The sequence below is a fragment of the Microtus ochrogaster genome, assembly GCF_000317375.1.
Source record: "Microtus ochrogaster isolate Prairie Vole_2 chromosome 6 unlocalized genomic scaffold, MicOch1.0 chr6_random_2, whole genome shotgun sequence".
In the NCBI taxonomy this organism is placed as follows: Eukaryota; Metazoa; Chordata; class Mammalia; order Rodentia; family Cricetidae; genus Microtus; species Microtus ochrogaster.
The window spans coordinates 4,397,446-4,409,479 of record NW_004949095.1 but is presented as its reverse complement, the minus strand read 5'-3'; positions in this window follow the sequence as shown (position 1 = coordinate 4,409,479).

The following is a 12,034-nucleotide window of genomic DNA, read 5'->3' as shown; positions in this document are numbered from 1 at the left end:
AGAGTGAGAGGCTGGGAGGAGGCGGAAATTTTTTTTTCTCAATAAAAAAAAAAAGAGAGAAACAAAAAAAAAAAGACTGTCATCAGAGCTGACCTTTTCGAGGTGTTGAGACAACAGAAGGAAATCGTGTTTTTGCTAATAAAGTAGATGTTTCCTTGCTTATTCCTAGTGGTCTTCCTTGACTCTCACTAGTGAGAGTCTATAGAAGTTAGCCTCAAAGTGCACCTGCCCAGGAAACTTCCAGATCGTCACTCCTTTTACACTGCCAGGCTCATGGACACACTCTCCTTATTCTATAGGCACAGGCTTCTCTGTGTCACCCCAGACATAACTGATTTTTTTTCAAGCCATTTTCTTGCCAACTTCTACCTAGATCTGACTGTGTGTTGTGAGGAATTGTAAAGTGTTTGCCGGACATGCTGGGCTTCCCTGACTGGTTTTTCCTAATGCTAATCAGTCATGCAGAAAGGACCGCCTTCACCCTGCAGTTCAGACTAGAGACTCTGTTTCAGCTTCAAGTGGAGACTTAAAGTGGCTTGTGGAGGTGTCTATGAAGGGAGGGTTTTCCCTAGAGACCTGCTCCCTCGTGGGACTCTGCTTCTGATCCAAATATCACATATTTCCTATCTCCAAAAGACAAAACTAATTTGCCCAAATGTTGATATCATTTCCTTCTGGATGGTGAGATAAAAATTTACTGTGGAATAAGTGTGTGTGTGTGTGTGTGTGTGTGTGTGTGTGTGTGTCTGTGTATTGCTTTATACTTTCTAGGTATTCTAGGTTCCCTAAGATTAAGATATATTAACTTGATCCACTAAGAAACCGCCTAAAAATTTAAGCCAAGATTCTATGAGACCAGGGTTTTTAATTAATTAAGTGTGTGTGTGTGTGTGTGTGTGTGTGTGTGTGTGTGTGTGTTTGTTATGGATCCAATCCAGGGCCTTTGCTTTTTGCTTTGATCTTAAATTTCTTTTTTATATTTATTCATTTGTTTGGTGTGTATGTGTGTGTATTTGTACACGTGCTTCAGCATGGTTCTCCTGAAGACAGAGGACAATTTGTGGGAGTATTTCCCTTTTCTATCTTCTGTGCTCCAAGGATCGAACTCAGGTCATCAGGCTTGGTGGAAAACATCTTTACCCAATGAAGTATCTTGTCAGCCTGAGACCTTTTTTTAATTTTAATACTGGAAGTTTTTTTTTCTTTTGATTGAATGTACCGGCAACTAAGCAGCACCACCCATGAACTTAGTGAGTTTATCCCAAAACCTCCCAACCTCTGAATGCTTTAATACTTCTTGCTTTCTAGAGCACCCCCCTCTGCCCCTGGCCAGGTCTCTTGCTCTAACTTGAATTTCCAGCTATTCTAAGAGCTGGGGAGGAGCCAGATTATGAAAAAAATGGGTCTTCATAGATTCATAAATTGTCATTCTAATCACTCCTGGAGGGGAAAAAAAAAGAAAGAAGTAAGAAAGAAAGCTTGTGTATAAAGAGCCTACTTGTATTGCTATGTAGCATCTACTGTGTTAAGTGCTGTTAAGAGTGACTAAGATAGGCATGGTACCTGTCCCTAAGGAGCCAACTGCAATTTGAGAAAGGTTATTTCTCTACCTTTAAAGAATTAACAGCAAATAGTCAGTCTTTTCCTTTGATCAAGACATCTGTGAGAGGAATGAAAGACAAAGCTGTGTCAAAGTGAGCTACATCATGGCCTGCAGCAATCTTTATTGCCTGAATACTAAGCAAAAGGCTCTTGTAACCCAAAACAAATGACCAAAGTCACAGTTTCCTAATCATTTTGGCCCAAAACCATAGCCCGACTTGTGCCTTTTCATTCATGTAGGGTTGTTTTATTTGTTTTACTTTTTTGGTCAGGGCTTGGGTGCAGATGACAGAAAACCACAATTTAAAGGAGGTGGGCTAACTTCAGGGCACTGGGTGTTTACAACTGCTTTGGAAGGACTGGAGGAGTGGAGTGGATTGCTGGCTAAGAGAAACTCCTGGGGACTTGCAGTTTGGTATCAATACCTTTAATCTAAGGGTTAACATAAATTTACCAATTACAACAAAATAATAAGAAATATTATAAGGCTAGGGATGTAGCTCAGTGCTGGAGTGCTTGCCTACAATGTAAAAGGGTCTGAGTTTGATTTTAGCAACACACACACACACACACACATACACACACATGCATGGACGTACATACACGCACATACACTCACATACAAGGAAAGCTAGGGAAAATGAAGAGAGCAAACACACACAGACACAAGCACACACACACACACACACACACACACACACAAGGAAAGCTAGGGAAAATGAAGAGAGCGAACACAAACACAGACACACACATACACCAGAAAAGCTAGGGAAAATGAAGAGAGCAAATACACATACAGACACACACGCACACACGCACACCAGGAAAGCTAGGGAAAATGAAGAGAACTAATGAAGGAAATTCATTATGTTGTGGATAACAAAGCAAGGAAGAACACTCCAGTACCTCCTACAGAAGAGCCCACTTCAGTGTGAGCCCAAGTCAAGGCTTGGTATCTCTAACTTTCTTCCACTCCTATCTTTGTTCCTCCACCAGAGTTTGGGCTGATCATGCTCATTACTATGAAACCGTCATCCCAAGGGGTTTGAGTTTTGGCGATCTGATGTTGAGAATTAAAACATCTTCAATTAGCTTTCACCACTAGATGGAGCATTATAAGGGGTGCTCTGCAGAGTCCCCTTGGTTTTTGGTGTACTCCAACCTACCCCCCTCATCCACTTTGACGTCTCTCTCACCTTGAAAGTCAGAATCATGGGCTGGAGAGATGGATTTGCGATTAAGAGCACTGGCTGCTCTTCCAGAGGACCCAGGTTCAATTCCCAGCACCCACATGGCAGCTCGCAACTGTCTGTAATCCCAGTTCCAGGGAATCTGACAGCCTCACACAGACATTTGCTAAATACCAATGTGTAGTTGGTCTTGTTTTGGTTCACCAGCTCCCAATTAATGACATGGAAACTTCTTACTAAGTATGAAAGCTTGGCCTTAGTTTAGGCTTATTCCTATCTAGCTCTTAAAACTTAAATTAACCCATTTATATTAATCTATGTTCTTCCACATGGCTTGTTAGCTTTCCTAAGTACAGTATGTCCATCCCCATCCCTCATGTTTCACTGGTGAATTACCATGCCTCAGATTCTTCCCAGAATTCCTATTCTCTCCAGCCTAGCCATTGACCATTCATTCAGCTCTTTATTAAACTAATCAGACAGTGCAATATCTTGCAACACTAATGCACATGGAATAAAAATAAATTTTAAAAAAATCTTTGAAAGTCAGAATCAATCACTTCAACAGCATGGGAACACTCTTTTACTTGTTAACTTAGAATCATGAAGAGCCATATGGGTCTCATAGTCCCAGCATTGTGGCACATGAAGCAGGAATGTTGCCATGAGTTTGAGGCCAGCCTGGGCTACCGTGTAAGACCCTGTTTCAAACAAAGATTTTGCAAGGGATAAAGAGACAGTAGTTAGTACAATGTTTCCCTTGTAAACATAACAATCTGGATTTGATCCCTAGAACTCAAGTAAAAAGCTGGGCATGATAACACATGCCCGTAGTCTGCCTGGAGAAGGCAGAGGCAGAAGGATTCCTAAAATAAATGGTGACAGACACAGAAGCACACACATATGCACATACCACTGTTGAATCTCCAGATAGCAGTATCTTTTCTTAAATAATTAAGTCTTTAAATGTCAAAAAGCCACAAGAAACAACTATAAAGTTGTTAATAGGTACTCATCCACCATGTCTCACTTAAGTTTTCTGACTCCTACTGTCTAAATGGAAGAAGCAGCATCATTTTATATATATATATATATATATATATATAATATGTTCATTGGTGTTTTGCCTGCATGTCTGTCTGTGTGAGGGTGTCAGACCCCCTGGAACTGGAGTTACAGTCCCTTGTGAGCTGCCATGTGGGTGCTGGGGAATCAACCCTGGTCCTCTGGGAGAGCAACCGATGCTCCTAACTGCTGAGCCATCTCTCTACCCCCAAGAAGCAGCTTCTTACACTGATTGCTGGTGAAGGCATCTCTCGTCTGGAAGTATAGTTCCCTACTGTCACGGAGTCATCCACAGGCCACTCCTTCACTCTGTGTTTGCAAGTACTTTAGGAGATGAGATACGTGGTGAGACCAATGAAGCCATCTTTTCTTTCCCTCTCTTGCTTGGCAGGAGCAATAGTAAATGGTGGTTACTGGTGTTCACAATCATATTACTGGCAGAGACAAAATTGGCCAAAATCCCACATCCAGAACAAGGGTCTGTATCAGTGAGAAGATAATGCCTGTCTCTCCTACCCCTCCATAAGAAGAGAGCTATGCAATTAACCTGCTCCCTCGTTACTGACTGGCCTAATCCCATTCAATATAACAGTGTGTTAGGGAGTCAGCACTGGTCCCTGTCGACTGTCAGATCCTTGCTGATGGAGGGAATCCCCCATCCTTGCTACAATGGTCACTTTACTCATGAGCTCCTTGGTCAAACCCTTGAGGGGCTGATGAAAGGGGCTGACTCACATCTGTAGACAGTCTGTGTGTGGTTGTGACTCTTTAGCAGTAGTCATGGGCACATTTCTTAATCCCCATGACTTGCTCAGGGTTCTTGGCTACAAGTAGGAAAACCTGACGCTGGTTACCTTAAACAGAAATAGATTTTACTGGATGGCTTTGGGTAGCTCACAGTATCAATGTGGAAGCAGGAAAACAAATCTAAGAAAAAGGCAGAGGCCAAGAAAAGCTCACAGCCAAGGACAGAGCAGAGGTTGCGGCAGCTTGGTACCCTATCTTTAGCAGTCAGCTTTGGACACTCATTTTCATTGCTGACCCTGAAGTCTGCTTCACTCTCTGAGGCTAGGTTCTTGTTATTACCGTGTGTTTGGCTACTGCCCCATGAAGCAAGATCCCTGGCAGGAGCATGCATTTGGTCAAATCTGGACCCTATGCTTCCTGTGGAGAGCTGGGGTATGGATTTAAGCTTTTTTTTTGTTGTTGTTGTTATTTGTTTGGTTTTGGTTTTTCGAGACAGGGTTTCTCTGTGTCACTTTGTTGTCTGCCCTGGAACTAGCTCTTGTAGCCCAGGCTGGCCTCAAACTCACAGAGTTTCTCCTGCCTCTGTTTCCTGAGTGCTGGGATTAAAGGCATGTGCCACCACTGCCCGGCTGAAATTAAAGCTTATTTTAAGCCTAGAGAGAGCCATGGTCTTGCCTGGTGTCAGACTTAACATGGGGAACTCACTGTCTAGGAAGACAACTCCAATATAGACAGCCAAAACCTGGTGTCTGTCATGTCACCTAAACCTCAGTTTCCTCCTCTGTGCAATGGAAACCACAACATTCTTTTCAGATCCTTGCCCTTTGTTGTAGATCTTTATCCCAATATTAACTTTATCCTTCATCGCTATGATTAAAGGACAATTAACAAATAAAATAAATCTCAGTTGTTATCGTATCTGTCATTATCTCTTTGTCTTGAAGAAAGTTTCTCAATTCCTGATCTCAGATCAATTGACCCCTTCCCTCTATTGCTCTGGACTGCTCAGGGGATTTTGTTACAAACAGATAGCCCCCCCCCTTGATATTCAAGGGACTCCCACAATATCTGTTCAACTCAGCTCTCATTGGCCCCGAGCAAATGGATTCACTTGTGTCCTTCAGAGAGTTTAGGGGAGTTCTTTTAGCTTCCTTCCTGAGCATCAGATAACTACATTTGCCCTGATTATCAGCATTGTTATCTCTGCTCCCAAGACTGAAGTCAAGTCCCTTTTCCTCTTAAGCCAGTTCCCTGTGCTAGTCTGCCTTCTCTGAGTCAAGGCTTGAGCCCTTTCTTGAGCTTCTGTCGCTGGATATTCTCTCTCTGCCCCCCCTTCCTCCCTCCCCACCCACTGGTTTCTGCCCTGGAGCTTGCACAATCAAATGCCACAGTGGCACATTTCCACACTCACTGGTTGTCACTGACTCTTCAGTTATTAAAATAGAACTCACTGTTTTTGTAGATCTAATTACAAAAAATACAAAAAATGTGCAAAGAATAATAATCCCTTGAAATCTCTAATTCAAAGAAAGCCTTGCTCCTCTCTGTCTAGTCAAACACATAGATATTTATGGTTGGTTTTATGTCGAGAAAATTTATGTTTCTTCTCTTTCCTGCATAATCGCCTCCCCCCTCTAAGCTGCACTGAATCATTCCCATCATAATATATATGCTGCTATTGCTCCTATCTTGAGAAATTCTCTATTACATTCTAGCCCGACTATCACCTTATTACTCTGCTCCCTTTTAAGGAAGCGCTTTTTAAAGCAGTGATGAGCTCCCATTGTATTGACTGACTCTCTCTCTCTCTCTCTCTCTCTCTCTCTCTCTCTCTCTCTCCCCTCCTTTGCAAATTCCTCCTCCTCACTGCAGTCACCCCTGGAGAGCCCCAAGGGTCTGTCTTTAGAGTTCTCTTTTTCTATCTACACTCATTTTCTGGAGACTCACGGCTTTAAATGTCGTCTTAGCCTGTTGACTCATGGACTTATAAGAGTTTGTATCTCAGCCTAGGGCTTGCTTCTCTGCTGACCTTCAGACTCCAACTGCTATTGGACATATCCACCCGGATGTCCGACAAACATTCTCAATATAGCGTGTCTAAAGTAGAATCTATGTGCTCCACCCTCTACCTCAAATTTATCCTTCTGCAGTATTCCCCAGCCCTGCCCTTCTAGTTACTCAAGCAAAAGACCTTGGAGTCTTCCTTGACACCTCCCTTTGACTCACATGTACTACAGCACAAGTCCTATCTGCTTTGGCTTTAAAATAGATCCCAGTTTCTTACCACTTCTCATCCCCTTCGCTGTTTGCTTCCCCATCTCCCTTGGAGAGAGTGTGTTTCAAGTCTCTTCAATAGTGTGTTTACAATCGCTTTGTGTTGTGGGTTTACTTGGAACTCTTTGAAAGGGTATGTTGAGGTCTTACCTGAGGATATGATCTTATTTGGACTCAGGGCCTTTGTTAGTGTAATCAAGTTAAGACGAATGAGCTTGCAGTGGCTTCGGATGGGTTCTAATGCAAGAAGACTGTATTGTTTAGAAGAAACAGTAAGAGGAGGGAGAATGGCGTGTGAAGCGCAGACCCACACAGGCAGAAAACAACGTGACAATGGAGGCAAAGAGCAGACTGGTGTGGGAACAAGCCGGGAACACCAAACGTGTCCACTAACAGAAGCTCAGGGAGGGCACAGCACAGAGGTCCCCCCAGTGTCATTGAGGGAACATGGTCTTCCTGACTCCATGGGGTTTTAATCCTAGCCCCCAGAATTGTGAGATAAATTTCTGTTAAGCACCCATCTTCCTTCTTCCTCTTCTTCTTTGGAGACTTGTTTTGCACACAACAGAAACAGACGTGCCTCATCTGATGAATAATATCCAAAAGATAGACGTTTCTCCAGGAAGTTCAACACAGAAGCATCTCATGGTTCAAGAAGTCTTAACTGCCAGAGGCCCCCAGCAGCTTAAAGCAGGGACTCGGACAGGTGTGTGCACATCAACATCCATAGTAGCGGGATGCGCTATAGTCAAAACGTAGAAACAACTCAAATGTGAGTCAGCAGATCTAGGTCCACAGGGCCTGCCCTGGAATATGAGTAGGCCTTTAAAAAGAATGAAATTCTGATGAATACAACAACGTGGATACACTGTGGAAAGAACGTGCTGAGTGAAAGAAACCAAACACAGTTGGAAACTAGAAAAAGAAAAATTCATCAAGTCAGAAAGTCCAACAGAACTGGACTGGGGAAAGGGAGGATGGAGAGTTATTGTTTAACAGAGACTCTGGAAACTGATATAGTGATGGCTGTGCAACATGATAAATATACTTAATGCTATTGCTGTATAAGCTTTATGTACTACTACTTTTAAATGCATAGATGAATTAAGAGAGATCTTATTATGACATATAAGGTCCCCCCCACCCTCAAAAAGGCAAACACATAAAAGGCCCCAAGTGTCTCAAGTCTCTCCTCTTTAGCCTAGCCAATGGAGCCCCTCCTCCCTGTCTGGCATTGTCACTTTCCCTGGGACATTCCCACCACCCAGGTGTTCCTGCCGTTCTCCCAACACTCTGCAAATCTCAGACTCAGGACCTGTCTTTTGCAGATTCCTCAGCTTTGAACACCATTCTCACCTCCCGCTGCTACCTCCAACCTCTGTTTACATAGTTCTCACCCTGCCTTCAAATTTCTCCCTCCAACTGGCCTGATCAGGAAGACCTTGCTTCACTGCCCCATATAAAAGTATACAGTGTTCTTTCTTTCCCCACCCTGGTTTCTTTTCCTGCATACATGTGTATCCCCAGGTAACCTGTTACACACTGCTCTGTTTTGTTTGTATATTTCACGTTTCAGCAAGCTCCCCCAAATTAGGGACTGTCCGTCACTGCCCTATCCACAGTGCCCTGAAGGGTGCCTGGTGGTAGTACTTGCTAAATGAGGATTTGGTGAATGGGTGTTGAATAAAAGTAAATACCAAAAACATCTGTGTGTGTGCATGTGTGTACGTATGTGTGTGTGTGTGCAGGCGCACGCGTGTGTGTTTGTGTGTGTGTGTGTGTGTGTTGTAGATTAAAACTAGGGGCCTACATATGCTTAGCAGGCATTTTATCATGGAGCTGTGCCCTGGTCCAGGAATGCTCTTTTATAACTTGCAAAATACCTTACACCACCAACAAGAAAACATTCAAGCAACTGGGAAGATGGCTCAGACTGTAAAGTGCATGCCACTCAAGTGTGAGGATGTGTGTTTGAATCTCCAGCACCCATGTAAAAGCTAGGCCCCGCACCTTGGGTCTGCAGCCCCAGTGCTGGAGTGGGTAGAAGAAGGTGGTTATATTTAGGAAGTGGTCTCCTGTGCCAATGTGTTCAAGTGTACTTCCCATTTTCTCTTCTATAAGGTTCAGTGTGGTTGGCTTTATATTGAGGTCTTTGAGCTATGTGGACTTCAGTTTTGTGCATGATGACAGACCAGCAAAGAATATTTAATTTCATTTGCATTAAAACAGACGTATTTCCAGAAATCACACCATTGACTGACTACCTTGAAACTGTATTTGAAATTCCTAGTGCTGTGTTTTTCTTTTTTAAATTATTTTTTGAGATTTATTTATTTTCTTTTCGAGACAAGGTTTCCCCGTATATACCTGGCTGTCCTGGAACTTGCTCTGTAGACCAGGTTGGCCTCGAACTCACAGAGATCTGCCTGTCTCTGACTCCTGAGTGCTGGGATTAAAGGTGTATGCCACCACCACCTAGCTGAGATTTATTTATTTTTATTTTATGTGCATGGGTGTTTGGCCTACATGCATGCATGTCTGTGTAAGATGCACATGCAGTACCCAAAGAGGGTGTTGGATCCCTTAGAACTGGTTATAGAAGGTCGTGAGCTGCCATATGGGTGCAGCAACTGAAACCCAGGTCCTTTGGAAGACCAGTCAGTTCTTTAACCATTGAGCCCCAAAGTGCTCTAACTTTAGAAGAAGGGGAATTAATACCCAGGGCCTATCAGTCTGAAGTCTTTGAATGGGGCAAACTTTAGAGATGTGCAGTCTTTCCAGGAAAATATTCAAATTTTTAAAGGAGTCGCAGATCATATAAAGTCCATCTATTGAACCTCTACCAAGTCTGTAAACTGACCATGTTTTAAAGAGGCACTGGGCCTGCGATGCACTTTGAACGTGATCTTAACTCTTGTGGTACCATAGCTTGCTGAGCTTAAGGTGTACCCCACAGGTCAGTTCCTCTGCTTTCATGATCACCAGTCTTGTTTTCTTCAAGCAACTGTTTGGCTTTATATTTATCACACATAATTCTAAGGTTTAAAACAGTTTCTTTGTGGCAAGTATAATTGTTCCCAAACATAGAATTATGTGTGATAAATATAAAGTGTTCAGAGTTAGGACTTATGAATTTCTAAATAAATTGCTGGGTATACCATTAGAGCCTCATTCCTGGGCATTCCACAGCAGGTATGTGCAGCAGGCACACAGAATAAATACAACGTAGGACCGCCAGGAGCAAATGCTCTGCATGACTCAGTCCTTACTGTGATAACCTTTAAATTATCAAAGCTGTTTGCCCCCGGAGGTTATCAAAGACTTCTTTTGTATATATAACTTTTAAAAATGATTTGTTTACTTATTTATTTGGAGACAGGGCTTCTCTTTGTAGTCCTGGCCATCCTGGAACTTGTTCTGTAGATCAGGCTGGCCTTGAACTCAGAAATTCACCTGCCTCTGCCTCCTGAATGCTGGGATTAAAGGGAAGCAATCAATCCGTTTAATTAAAGATATGTGCTACCACCTGGCTACTCATTTTTGTTTTATGTGCATAGGTGTTTTGCCTGCATGTATGTCTGTGTGAGGGTGTCGTATTTACCCGGAACTGGAGTTACAGCCAGTTGTAAACTGCCATGTACGTGCTGGGAATTGAACCCAGGTTCTCTGGAAGAACAGCCAGTGCTCTTAACCACTAAGTCATCTCTCCAACCCCTATTAATGAGTTTTCAATTGCTAAACCCAAGAGCTTAGATGTCCGACAGCTCAACTTCTCTATGACACTTTACTTATCGATTGGCTCTTCCTTTATGAAACTTTTCATCTTTTACATCTTTCTTGACATCACTCACTCCTAATTGCCTTGCTGCTCACTCTAGCCACATCTCAGCCTCCTTCCTTGACCCCTCTTCATCAGCCTTACACAGGGATGTTCCCTTGGCCTCCTTTTCCTTCCAGCCTACGCTTTATCTCTGGGCAATCTTTCTGGACTTGATTACCATTTAAATCTTAATCATTCCCCAGTCTTCAGTCCCAACCAGTTTCTAAAGCTCTAGATCCATACGCTCAATTGGAGATTTCCAAATACTTAACATATCCAGGGAGACCCCCCCCCAAAAAAAAATTTAACACATCCAGAGTACCCTAGGGATACTCTGTTTGCATTCTTCATCTCAGTGTATGGAAATACCATCTTCCCTGTCATTAGATTCATATGCCTCATCTGTCTTGAATTTGCATCAACAGACATATAATGCAAGGCTCAAAGGTACTCTGGGGCGGGGTAACAGGGGTTCAAAGGCAGGTCTACCACTTTCTAGGTGGGTGATCTGCAAGATGCTTGTCCCCTCTGCCTTTAGCGCCCAAGTGCGGATAAGGATAGAAACTACCCCCTATAGGTTCTTATGAGGATTAGATTTGCATTTGCAAAGTGGTCAGGCCAGTGCCAGTACACAGTAAGTGCTTGCTGATACACCCACCGGTCTTGAGTTCGGCTCCACTCTAGTCCATCCCTCACCCTGCTGACAGGTTTTGAGAGGTTACCAGTTAAGGGATGTTCAATCAGGGCCCATCTTCATGCAAAGAGCTATCGGCACAGAGTCTCATTTAACCCACAAAATTGTTTTCTAATCATCTTTGGAAGAATGTGGAAGGAAACTGGGGCTGTAAAGGTCAATGTACCTTGCTCAAGGCGGTCGGTAGCTTGTAAATACAGAAAGTGAGGAATCTATTTCAGGTCTATTCCTAGAGTCAGTGTTGGGAATATCTATGTGCACTGCTTGCCCAGACAGAAGTCAGGCACTTACTAAAAATTCTTCAGACTCCATGTTGGTGTTGTGATCAGTTTCTGTCTTAGTTAGGGTTTCTGTGGCTGTGAAGAGACACCATGACCTTGGTAACTCTTATAAAGGAAAACATTTAAGTGATGTAGTGACGGTTCAGAGGTTCAGACCATTATCATCATGGCATGGCAACGTGTAGGCAGACATGATGCTGGAGAAGTAGCTGCGAGTCCTATATCTTGCAAACAACAGGAAGTTGACTGAGACACTGGGTGGTATCCTGAGCATAGGAAACCTCAAAGCCTGCCCCCACAGTGATACATTTCCTCAAACAAGGGAATACCCTCGCCAACAAAGCCACACCTCCTGATAGTG